The 11833-nt window shown below is 42.2% G+C and overlaps 1 pseudogene; it reads left to right on the forward strand.

Moving 5' to 3' along the window:
- The first annotated feature begins 1980 nt into the window (after nt 1–1980).
- On the forward strand, nt 1981–8041 carry LOC122423200 (annotated as a pseudogene).
- The last annotated feature ends 3792 nt before the right edge of the window (nt 8042–11833 follow it).

Consider the following 11833-nt stretch of genomic DNA (forward strand, 5'->3'; position numbering starts at 1 on the left):
GTTTATTTATCTGGTTGCTCTGGTCCTTGCTGCTTCCGCTGGCGTTCTCTAACTGTGGAAGGCAGACGCTGCTCCTCGTCGGCGTGCGCGGGCTCCTGACGGCAGTGGGAGCGCAGTGGCTTCCCTTACCGCAACATGGGCCTGGGCACTGGGGCTTCAGTACTTGCAGCACACCAGTTTAGTTGCTTTTTGGCAAGTGGAATCTTCCCGAACCAGGGATCCAACCCACATCCCCTGCATTGGCAGGCAGATTCTTATCCACTGCACCAGCAGGAAAGTCCTCCTTGGAGGTGTTGAAGGAGGAAAGAAATGAAGATTCTGAGTGAGGTGGTTGTAAGGGGACATGGATTTTTATGACTGTTAGTCCTATGGCAACATAAAAATTGAGAAGTGGAAATCCCACTTGAAAGCAAGACTATTCTGGCAACAGAAATCCAAGGCTCTGGTAGAGTGGTTGAGAATTAGGGGGGAGAAAAGCCCCCTCCATTCAAATCCATTCTCCCCCAAGTATTAGCGCTCTAAGTCAAATCACTCAACAAATTCCACGGATGCTGGTGGTTTCTCTTTCTCCCCTAAAGCATGGGGGCAAATAAACTGCCTGATAAAACCTTTAAGAACAAGCAAACCAACATTTCCAAAGCTCCTTAATACCAAGATCATGAGTTGATAAATCACCAAGAACACTTCTATAGAACTTTGATGGGGAGAATTAAATTGTGTTTAAAAGGAAAACAAATAGGTTATAACTCAGAATATTGCAAAAGCAGAGATTAGCTGTGAGAAGACAAAATTACTTATATACTAGGAGAAATACTAATTGGAGTACCAACATGTTCCATTCCCCATCGATTTATTTTATCCAACTAGCCAGCATCAATTTTATTTTTTTCTTTCTAATTTTTTAAATTTATATTTTAATTGGAGGATAATTGCTTTACAAAGTCGCTTTAGCTTCTGCTGTGTGACGTGAGCCACCTGTAAGTGTACACATTTCCCCTCCCTCACGAGCCGTCGGCGATTTTAAAAGAGGGTAAAGCCATAACTTTCTAATTTCTCTTCTGCAGGCGTGCATACGACTAATTACAAGAAATAAGGATTAAATGATTTAATATAGGCAAGGTATTCAGAACAATTCCAGGCACACAGTACATTCTCAACTAATGATAACTTATTTTTTAAAAGAGAAAAATATTGGCTAAGCAGTATTGAGACTGAGTCCCATTTAAACCATTGTTGTCTGGGAACAAGTCAGAACCCATAAGAACCAACTGCACAGTATCCGAAGGACCTAGAACTTCATCCAAAGCAGAAGGAATTTTGCCCTAGAGAGTCATGGACTTGGGAGTCTAGCAGCCCTGGGTTCAAATTAAGAGACATTTTCAATGCTTTGGTTCTCAAGTCTGACCTTTCTTCTGATCCGTAGTCAGACGCATTATCCATTGTAATACTAGCCCCCTGCAAGTCTGACCTTTCTGCTTTTCCTGGGGATCCAAGATCTTCAGACATAAAGCACAGCTGGATATTTGGATGTTTGTCCAGGACAGAACAATGTGAAGGTCGACCCCAGAAGGACAATGTCTGGGTTTGGTCCCAATACTTTCCGGAACCATGACCTTGAGCATCTGTGTCCTTCATTGCCTAATGGAGCTAATTGTTGTTTAGTCTCCAAGTCGTGTCCGACTCTTTGCATCCCCATGAACTGTAGCCCACCAGGCTCCTCTGTCCATGGAATTTTCCTCACAAGGATACTGGAGTGGGTTGTCATTTTCTCCTCCAGGGGTCGAGCCCGCATCTCCTGCGTCTCCTGCATTGGCGGGGGGATTCTTTATCACTGAGCCACCTGAGAAGTGCCTAACACAGTGCATATAATCAACAGATGCTAGCAAGCATTGTTTTAGTTTACTTCTGCAGTGGCAACTAACTCTTCCAGTTTGACCAGGGTTGCTTTAATTCTTGTTTCAAAACTGAAAGTCCCACATCATGGGAGACCATTCAGTCCCAGGTAAACAGCTTGGAACCCTGTGTTCACCAGACTGGCTTTGTCAATTCACTTTGGAAGAACCACTACAAAAATTGCGTTAGCAGACATTGGCAGAATCTGTAAGTTCAAGGTGATTCTGTGCTCAGTTGCTTCAGCCACATTCGAGTCTTTGCGACCCTATGGACTGTAGCCCACCAGGCTCCTCTGTCCATGGGATTCTTCAAACAAGAATACTGGATTGGGTTGCTGTGCCCTCCTCCAGGGTATCTTCCTGATCCAGGGACTGAACCCTCATCTCTTATGTCTCCTGCAGTGGTAGGCAGGTTCTTTTACCACTAGCGCCACCTAGGAAGCCCCAAGATGATTCTAAAGAACACGTTTGAAGGCTGCCTTTCAAATGTCCCGTGGCTTTTCCTGATTTATTCTAGGACCCCATATCCATACTTAAATCAACTCCCCAATTTTTTTCCCATGTCTGTTTCTCACACATGACTGTTTGGGCCATCTCCTCATTCACCTCCCCTTGAAATGACCTAAGGTTGTAAGCCTTGTCTTGTTTCCCTGCCTGCTCAATCAACAACGGTGGGTTGAAGGAATTTTGCTTTCCCGGACTTGAATGGGAGTGTCTAGATTAATTTGCCTCTACATAGAATTTCCATAAAGGTGAGGCTTTTCCCAGGTAGTGAGTGCTATGTGACCTTGGCCAAGTTACTTAACTGCTCTATGCCATATAGTAAGTCTCAGTGATGTTGTTATTATTATTAATATTAGGCATAGGAAAATTTGAATTTGGAAAATGGAAGAGCTGGGATTTTGACCCAAGGAATCTGTCTCCAGCTTTAGGAGTCTTGTGCTCTTGACAATTTTTCTTGATTTATTAAATTGAGAAGAAAAAAAAGAGCAAAAATAGATGAGAAGATATCCAGGAGGCAGTACACTATGTAAATGAACCTGAATGAGTGCAGATACACAAAAGCAAGGTCAATAACTTACAGATTCGACTGTAACTTTATCTTTTTTTAAGGGTAAGAAAAATGGGGGGAGGAATAATCTCTTTGTTTTCTGTTTAAAGAAAGCAAAAATTCAATCCAGAGACCTACCTTCCTCTCCCACCCACTACCAGATGTTCATAAAGACATGTTAAGTAAGATTTTATTTTCTACCAAAACCAAATTGGGAATTACAAAGACAGGATAAAAGGGGAAAAAAATTATTTCTACCATAATTTTTTTAATATCCTGAGTTACATATGTCTTTAATATATTTAATCATTTGTTTTTCTTTTGTGGTTTTCACAATTAACTTTAACAACACATATCTCCAGGTTTCTGGTAAACAAATATAGTTGAATTTTTTTTTTCTGAAAGCAATATAGTATTCATTGATAAAGTTCCTAAGAAAATGGAGGGATAATGAGTTCCTTAGTGAGCTAGTGGTTAGGATTCAGGCACTTTCACTGCTGTGGCCAGAGTTCAATCCCTGGCCAGGGAACTGAGATCCCACAAGCCTTTTGGTGCAGGGGAAAAAAAAAAGCAAACAGAAAAAAGAGGGATTAAATATGGTTTCAACATACTAGTTCAAAACAAAGCAAATAAAACAGCAGCAATAAAAAAAAAATAACAAGTCATAATTGCATCCTCTACATGCTCCCGACAACTATGATGCTGGTTTGCTTCTTTTTCAACTATGATGCCGGTATTAGCTTCTTTTTCACAAACAGGCTTAGTTTAGAAAACCTGCCTATTTGTGTCACCTCAGTAAGATGTTTTTCAAAGAATTTGCTCATTTCATCTAAACTTACATTTTGGACATAAGGTTGTTCATTATATCTTCTATCATTAGTTTTTTAAAAATCAGCCTTATCCAAGTATAATTTACACACATTAAAATTCACCAGTTTTAAATGTGCAAAGAGTTTTGACAAATGTATACAGCTATGTGGGCTTCCCAGGTAGCGCTAGTGGTAAAGAACCCACCTACCAGTGCAGGAGGTGTAAACAATGTGGATTTGATCCCTGTGTCAGGAAGATCCCCTACAAGAGGGCATGGCAATCCACCGCAGTATTCTTGCTTGGAGAATCCCCTGGACAGAGGAGCCAGAAGGGCTACAGATCATAAAGTCACCAGACATGACTGAAGCAACTTAGCACTCATACAGTTGTGCAGCCATCACCATAATTACAATATAGAATATTTCCAGCATCCCCTCCCCCCAGATTTTTCTTGTGCTCCTTTACAGCCAGTCCCTTCCCCCAGTCCCCAACCCTAGACACCTGTTGATCTGGTCTCTGACACTATCATTTTGCCTATTCTGGTATTTCATATAAATTGAACCTTACAGTTTGTAGTCTTTTGTGTCTGGATTCTTTCAGTTAGCATAATGCTTTTCAGATTTATCCATGTTGAATGAATGTGTATCAATAATTTGTTCCTTTTTCTTTCGCATAAAATTCCATTGCATGGCTATACAGCAAACTGTTTACTTATTCATGAGCTGATAGAAATTTGGGTTTTTCCAGTTTGGAGCTATTATGAATAAAGCTGCTATGGTCATTTTCATACAAGTGTTTATTTGAACATGTTTTCACTCCCTGATGGCTCAGAGGTTAAAGTGTCTGCCTGCAATGCGTGAGACCCCGGTTCAATCCCTGGGTCGGGAAGATTCCCTGGAGAAGGAAATGGCAATCCACTCCAGTATTCTTGCCTGGAGAATCTCATGGACGGAGGAGCCAGGTAGGCTACAGTCCACATGGTCGCAAAGAGTCGGACACAACTGAGGGACTTCACTTTCACTTTCATTTCTCTTAGGCAACTATCTAGGAGTGAAATGGCTGGGTCATAACAGGAGGTACACATGTTCAGTTTTATAAGAAACTAACAAATTATTTTCCAAATGGCTATACCATTTTACATTCCCACCAGCAACTTATGAAAGTTCCAGTTGCTGCATATCCTTGCTGACACTTGGTAATTATCAATCTTTTTAATTATAGTCATTCTAGTATGTGTGTAGATGTAGCTCATTGTGGTTTTTAATTTGTATTTTTCCAATGACAATGATACTGATGAGCAACATTTCATATGTTTATCATTCATATATTTTCTTTAGTGTTACTTTATAATTTTCTTCTTATTATAAAAAAAAAGTCATGAAAAAAAAAAAAAAAAGTCAAAGCAGCATTTGTATCATCATAATTCCTTCTATGTGACAATATACCAAGGGAAGAGAGAGAAAACCAACTCTTGTTCAATACTCCATCTCTGGGATGTGTGTTCTCAGTTGATCCAGAACAGCCAAGGAGTCAGGTAGTTGATAAACTTTACAAATAAGAAAAGGAACCAATAGGTAAGCCATTATTCAAATTTTTGTAGCTATTACATGGTGAAAGATTTTCAAAGTTTATGCTCTTGCTGTGCCCTCTGCTACTTCTTACATAAGGCTTTTGAAATTTAACTTTCCTAACTCATATTAAGTTCTATGACTCTCAGACTTTTTCTGCTAGATTTTAACTTTTGTCAGTTCAGCTTTTTAAAGAGCTAAACTTGGGACTTTCCTGGTGGTCCAGCAGTTAAGATTCTGCTTCCAATGCAGGTGAGGTGGGTTTGATCCCTGAGATCCCTAGCCAGGAAAGTAAGGTCCCACATGCTGCATGCTGGGCCCAAAAAATTAAAAAAAAAAATTTTTTTTAATAGCACAGGGAACTATGGTCAATATCTTGTAATAACCTATAATGGAAAATAATTTTTAAATAACACGTGTATATGTATAACTGAATCACCTTGCTGCATACCTGAAACATTGTAAGTCAACTATACTTCAATAAAATATATATATTAAGGAAAAAAAAGAGCTAAACTCTTCTGTAATCTTAACAATAGACTTGGGACAAGAGGTAATTCTGTTTAAAATATAATTTTTAAAGGTCACAAACAGCCAGTTTTTAAATGCATGCTTAAGGTTTTTTGGTTTTCTTTTGTCAACATTTAAGAAGATTTCTTTATTCTACTGAGATGAAATGTTAATAAAATATTTTTACCTGTTTTCACAGTAACTTTTATTTCTAATTGTGACATTTCTTCTGGACAAGGGAGGAAAGTATATATTAAATAGTATTATAAGATAAAATGCCAGCCTATAATTTTTTAAAGGTTTAATGCTTTTTATACTAGATAATACAAGTTAGAAAAAAGAAATTCAGAATATCAAAAAGTATTTAGTGAAAAGTAAGTCTCGCATCTTTCGTATCCAATCCCCAGTTTTCTCCAGACACTCATTTTTAACAATTTCCTATATATCCTTCCAGGATATTCCATGCATATGTAAGCACATATATTTAATATATTCTTTAAAATACAAATAGAATTATCATATATACACTAGATCTGGCATTCTCTATTTTATAATGTAACTTAGAGTTCCATATTGATATTTTAAAAATGCCTCATTGAAGACGGCGGGCCCGGGCGGCGGCGTGAGGAGGCCAGCGCGGCTGCTTCGTGCCCAGGCTCGGGCCCGAGCCCGTTGGCGCTGAGGACAGATCACGCTAGCGGCTGCGGCAGGGGCGGCGGCGGCGATGACTTCTCCCTGGACCCGGTGGGTGGAGACGTAGATACCGCGGGCGCTGGCCAGGCCACAGGGCCCGTGGGGAGGGAGGAGGCCGCGCTGGGCCCAAGGCTCCTGGGGGGCGAAAGCGGCGCGAACCCCGAGGGCCGCCCTGCGCTGGGCCCCAGCTGCCTGTCGGCTATCCCCGCCCCAGGCCCGGCCCGGGCCCGCTCCCCGCTCCGGGCCTGGGCCCTGCCGCGGCCTTCGCAGGCACAGCCACCATTCACGGCCAAGACCTGCCGTTGCGCTCGGAGAACGGCGTCCTCGCGCTAGCCACGCCCCCACCGCAGCCCGGGGTCTCGTCGCCCCGCAGGCCGGGATCCCGCACGCCGCGCAGCCTGGAGACTGCCCGGAGCTGCCGCCCGGAGACTGCCCGGAGCTGCCGCCCGACCTCCTGCTGGCGGAGCGCGCAGAACCTGCGCCTGCCCCAGCGCCCGAGCAGGCGGCGGAGGGCCGGCTGCTGTTGAGAGCCCCCGCGGGCTTTAGCAGGATGTGGACACTTGAAAAGCCGATGCCCAGTCGCCACTTGTAATAAACTCTTCACGTCCAAGCACAGCATGAAGACCCACATGGCCAAAAGGCACAAACTGCGCCAGGATCTCTTAGCTCAGCTGGAAGCTGCAAATTCTCTTACACCCAGCAGTGAACTTAGCAGCCAGGGGCAGGGTGACCTCAGTGATGCTGGGCTTGTGTTTCTCTTCTCTGATGTGCCTGGTGATATTTCTGCTGCAGTGCTGGACACGGCATTGGCGAACTCTGGGATCTTGACTATTGATGTGGCTTCTGTGAACTCAGCTCTGGCAGGAAACCTCCCTGCTAATAATAATAATTCCTTAGGGCAGGCGGTGGACCCTCAGGCCTTGATGGCCACCAGTGACCTTCCTCAAAGTTTGGATACCTCACTCTTCTTTGGAACGACAGCAGCAGGTTTTCAGCAGGGTCCCTTAGATATGGATGATGTCTCAAGTCTAAGTGCGGGGCCGTTGGCATCTCTGAGCTCTTTGGCTGTGAAAAACTCAAGTCAAGAGCCCCAAGATTTGACCCCTAGTAATAAGCTAACAGTAGACACAGATGCTCTGACTCCTTCAAGCACCCTTTGTGAAAACAGTGTCTCAGAACTACTGCCACCAACCAAAACGGAATGGAATGTACATCCTGACTCTGACTTCTTTGCACAGGAGGAAGAAACCCAGTTTGGATTCTCCAATCCAGCAGGAAACCATGGGTCTCAGAAAGAAACAGATCTTATCATAGTGACTGGCAGCTCATTTTTGGTATGAACTCAACTCTGTTCATTCCTTGCCACGTGGCTTACTTTTACTGATGACTCTCAATTTGGAGAATATTCTGGACTGAATGCTTAAATACAGTCATTTCTTATAGGTCTGAAGAAGAGCAGAGCCCTGGGCTACAAGTTTGGAGATTTAAATCCTGATCTTGAGTCTGGAACTTATGGTTGTGTGACCTTGAACAAGTCACTTATCCTATCTGAGCCTTAATTGCCTTATTTATACGATGAGGTGGTTTGAATAGATTGTTTCTAAGGTCTTTTCAACTCTATGATTCCTTGATAATATGCTTCTTTCCTTAGGAAAAATTAGAACATTTTTTCAGTGAAAAAAAAAAAGCCTCATTGTAATGGCTACATAACAGTCCATTAAAGAATATGCCACAGAAATTCCCGGGCAGTCCAGTGGTTAGAACTCAGCACTTTCACCGCAGTGGGCTTGGGTTAGATTCCTGGTCTGGGATCTTGCCTGGAAAACTCCTTGCATGGAGGAGCCTGGTGGGCTCCTCCTGTGGGGTCAGAAGAAGTCGGACACGACTGAGCACAGGCCACTGCACCACTGCCCTGGGAACTAAGATCCAGGAAGCCACGTGGTGAGGCAAAAACAGAAGATGCCACAGAAACTATTATATATTGTGCAAAGCCTAAAATATTTACTACCTGGCCTTTTACAGAGGAAGTTTTTTGGGTTCTCTTTTTGTGGCTAATTCTTAACTTAATAGTGAGTGATTAGAGAACATGGTCTCAGGATTAAAAATTAATAACAAAAAAATATTAAAAGCCCTTTGAGATACTGTACTTAGAAATTTAAAATATACATTACTCCAGGGTAAAAAAGAAATAATAACAAAAAGCTAATAAATACTTGGAACAGAATGATAGTGAAAACCCTCTACATTAAAACTTGTGGAATAGAAAAAAACAAAACTTGTAGGATAAAGCAAATACTTTTATCCTTTTATGCTCATGTTAGTTAATAAAATACAAACGAAAATTAAAGACATGTATCTCAAATAAGAGATTAGAAAAGGAACACAGAATAAATCCAAACAGAAGGAAAGGAGATAGATAATACAGAGAACAAAGAATAGAAGAAGCGCACAATAGAATCAACGAAGCCAAATTTTTTTGAAAAGGTCAACAAAATTATTTGGTTTGTTTTATTTTCTAAGATAGAAAAGACATGAATGGATGTATTGAGTTCTTAATCTAGATTACTGCATGCTTTTAGTTCTAGAATTTCCATTGGTTTTTCTTCAAATCTGCCGTACCCCTAACCTCTGCTATCAACAAAAATAATTTTTAGTCTTCTGCTGAGATTTTCAATCTTGTGTTTTATCTCCTTAAACATTATCAAACACAATTATTTTAAAGTCTGTGGCTAACAATCTCAATATCAGAAGCCCTGGTGTGGTAACTCTGTTTTCTATTACTACTTGTTCTCCTTCAAATTGCCTCATCTCCTTACAGGTTTAATGATTTTTTAATGCCTGTGGGCATTGTACTTGAAACCCTGAGGCCATAGTGCTATCTTCTATCTAAAAGTGCCACAGGGCATTAGCAACTTTGAGTCCCTAAATCCAATTTCAGGAATTAAAATGATAGCCACAAACTGGGCTAAAATTTCTAGTAAAGCAATTTGATTTCCAATTTTGACTTAATCATAGCGAAGGGGCTTGCAAGCTCTCAATCCAAGTGTTAGTTGCTCAGTCATGTCCAACGCTTTGCAACACCATGGACTGTAGCCTGCCAGGCTCCTCTGTCCATGGAATTTCCCAGGCAAGAATATTGGAGTGGGTTGCTATTCCCTTCTCCAGGGGATCATCCTGACCCAGGGATTGAACCCAGGTCTCCTGTATTGTGGGCAGATTCTTTACCATTTGAGCCACCAGGGAAATTAGAAAATTTATGCCTCCACTACCCACAGTACTGGCTTCCCAGGTGGCACAGTGGTAAAGAATCTGCCTGCCAACGCAGGAGACACTGAAGATGTGGGTTTGATCCCTGGGTCAGGAAGATCCCTGGAGTAGGAAATGGCAACTCCAATCCCCACTCCAGTATTCTTACCTGGGAAATCCCATGGACAGAGGAGCCTGGCAGGCTACAGTCCGTGAGGTCTCAAAGAGTCAGACCTGACTGAGCACACATCACACATCACTCATAGCATTAATGGCACCAGAAGAGAGAAAAACAAGTGGGCATCCTGAGAACCTGATTTTGTCAATACTCAAATCAATATCCATGAGATAGTAATGTGACATTTAAAGCATTTAGAAGTGGGTTCTGAAACCAGGAAAGGTGAAATAAAGACTACTTCTGTGACCCCAGGCAACCAATATAATCCCGCTTCTTTCAGCCCTTGACTTGTCTCGCTGGCAACTGAGCGGTTCACTTCCTCACCTCCTTCCAGTCTTTGCACAAAGTCTACCATCTTAAAACGGCATGGCTGATGACCCCATTTAAAAGAGGAACTGTTCTCCTTCCTGCTTTTCATTACCCTACTCAGCTTTCTTTTTTTCATAAACCACTTACTGTTTACTATGCTATGTGATTTATTTAAATGTCATGCCCATTATCTGTCTTTCCCCCATAGAAATGCTACAGAGACAGGAATTTTTGCCTTATCCACAAATATATCCTAGCGCCTAGCACAGCTTCTATATAGGTGTGCATGTTCAGTCACCAAATCCTGTCTGACTCTTTTGCAACCCCATGGACTGTAACCCACCAGGCACCCCTATCCATGGGATTTACCAGGCAAGAATACTGGAGTGGGTTGCCATTTCCTCCTCCCAGGGATCTTCCTGACCCAGGGATTCTTTACCACTGAGCAACCTGGGAAACCCGCAGCATCTATTGGAGTCTGAAACCATTAAAGTTATGAGAGGGAGTATCACAGATGTCTCACTTCTCCCCTCTAACCCACAGTTTATCAAACATTTTTTCCCCAACTACTTACAGCCCTGTCCTTGAGAGAACCAGCAGTTTCTTGGAGTAACAACTGTCAGAAGTAAAGATGACCTGAAACACACTAGGCAGTTACTAACAAATGTGCAAAGAAAACATGTCTAGGGAGTTCTCTATGGTCCAGTGGTTAGTTGTCATTCAGTCGCTAAGTCATGTCCTACTCTTTGCAGCTCCATGGACTGCAGCATGGAGGCTGTCCTGTCCTTCACTGTCTCCTGGAGTTTGCTTGAACTCATGTCCATTGAGTTGGTGATGCCATCCAATCATCTCATTCTCTGTCGTCCCCTTTTCCCCCTGCCCTCAGTCTCTCCCAGCATCAGGGTCTTTTCAAATGAGTCAGTCTTTGCGTCAGGTGGCCAAGTTATTGGAACTTCAGCTTCAGCATCAGTCCTTCTAATCAATATTCAGGGTTGATTTTCTCTAGGATTGACTGGTTTGATCTTGCTCCAAGGGACTCTCAAGAGGACTCTCTTTCACTCCCAGTGGTTAGGACGTGGTGCTTTCACTGCCATGGCCCAGATTCAATCCCTGGTTGAAGATCCCTTTAGATCCCACAAGCTGGATGGTGTGGCCAAAGGGAAAAACAGATAACATGTCTACACTGAGTAAAATTTCAACACATAATTTTCAGTGATTGGAATGCAGGAAAGGGCAGACATTTCAAACACACATGAAGTCTTTTTACTCATTAAGTTTCTTGTTAAAGAATCATTGAGATGCATGATTTCTACACATACTGATTACTCTACATTTACAAAGCCAACAGCCCACACAGGTACCTGGCTACCTATACTCATGTGATGTGGTTGAGAACAAAAGGTAAATAAAGGATCTTGCTGAAAATCAAACAAACAAAACAAAAAACATTTCCCTTACCTCTGTTTGTGGTCTTATTTTGGATTTACATATTGTAGGTTCTTGTATCCTGCCTGCCTGGCCCACCCTTTATCTGGCTCTGCACCTCAAGATAAAGATGATAGAGATTTCTAATACT

This window comes from Cervus canadensis, chromosome 21 (assembly GCF_019320065.1).
Source record: "Cervus canadensis isolate Bull #8, Minnesota chromosome 21, ASM1932006v1, whole genome shotgun sequence".
NCBI lineage: Eukaryota > Metazoa > Chordata > Mammalia > Artiodactyla > Cervidae > Cervus > Cervus canadensis.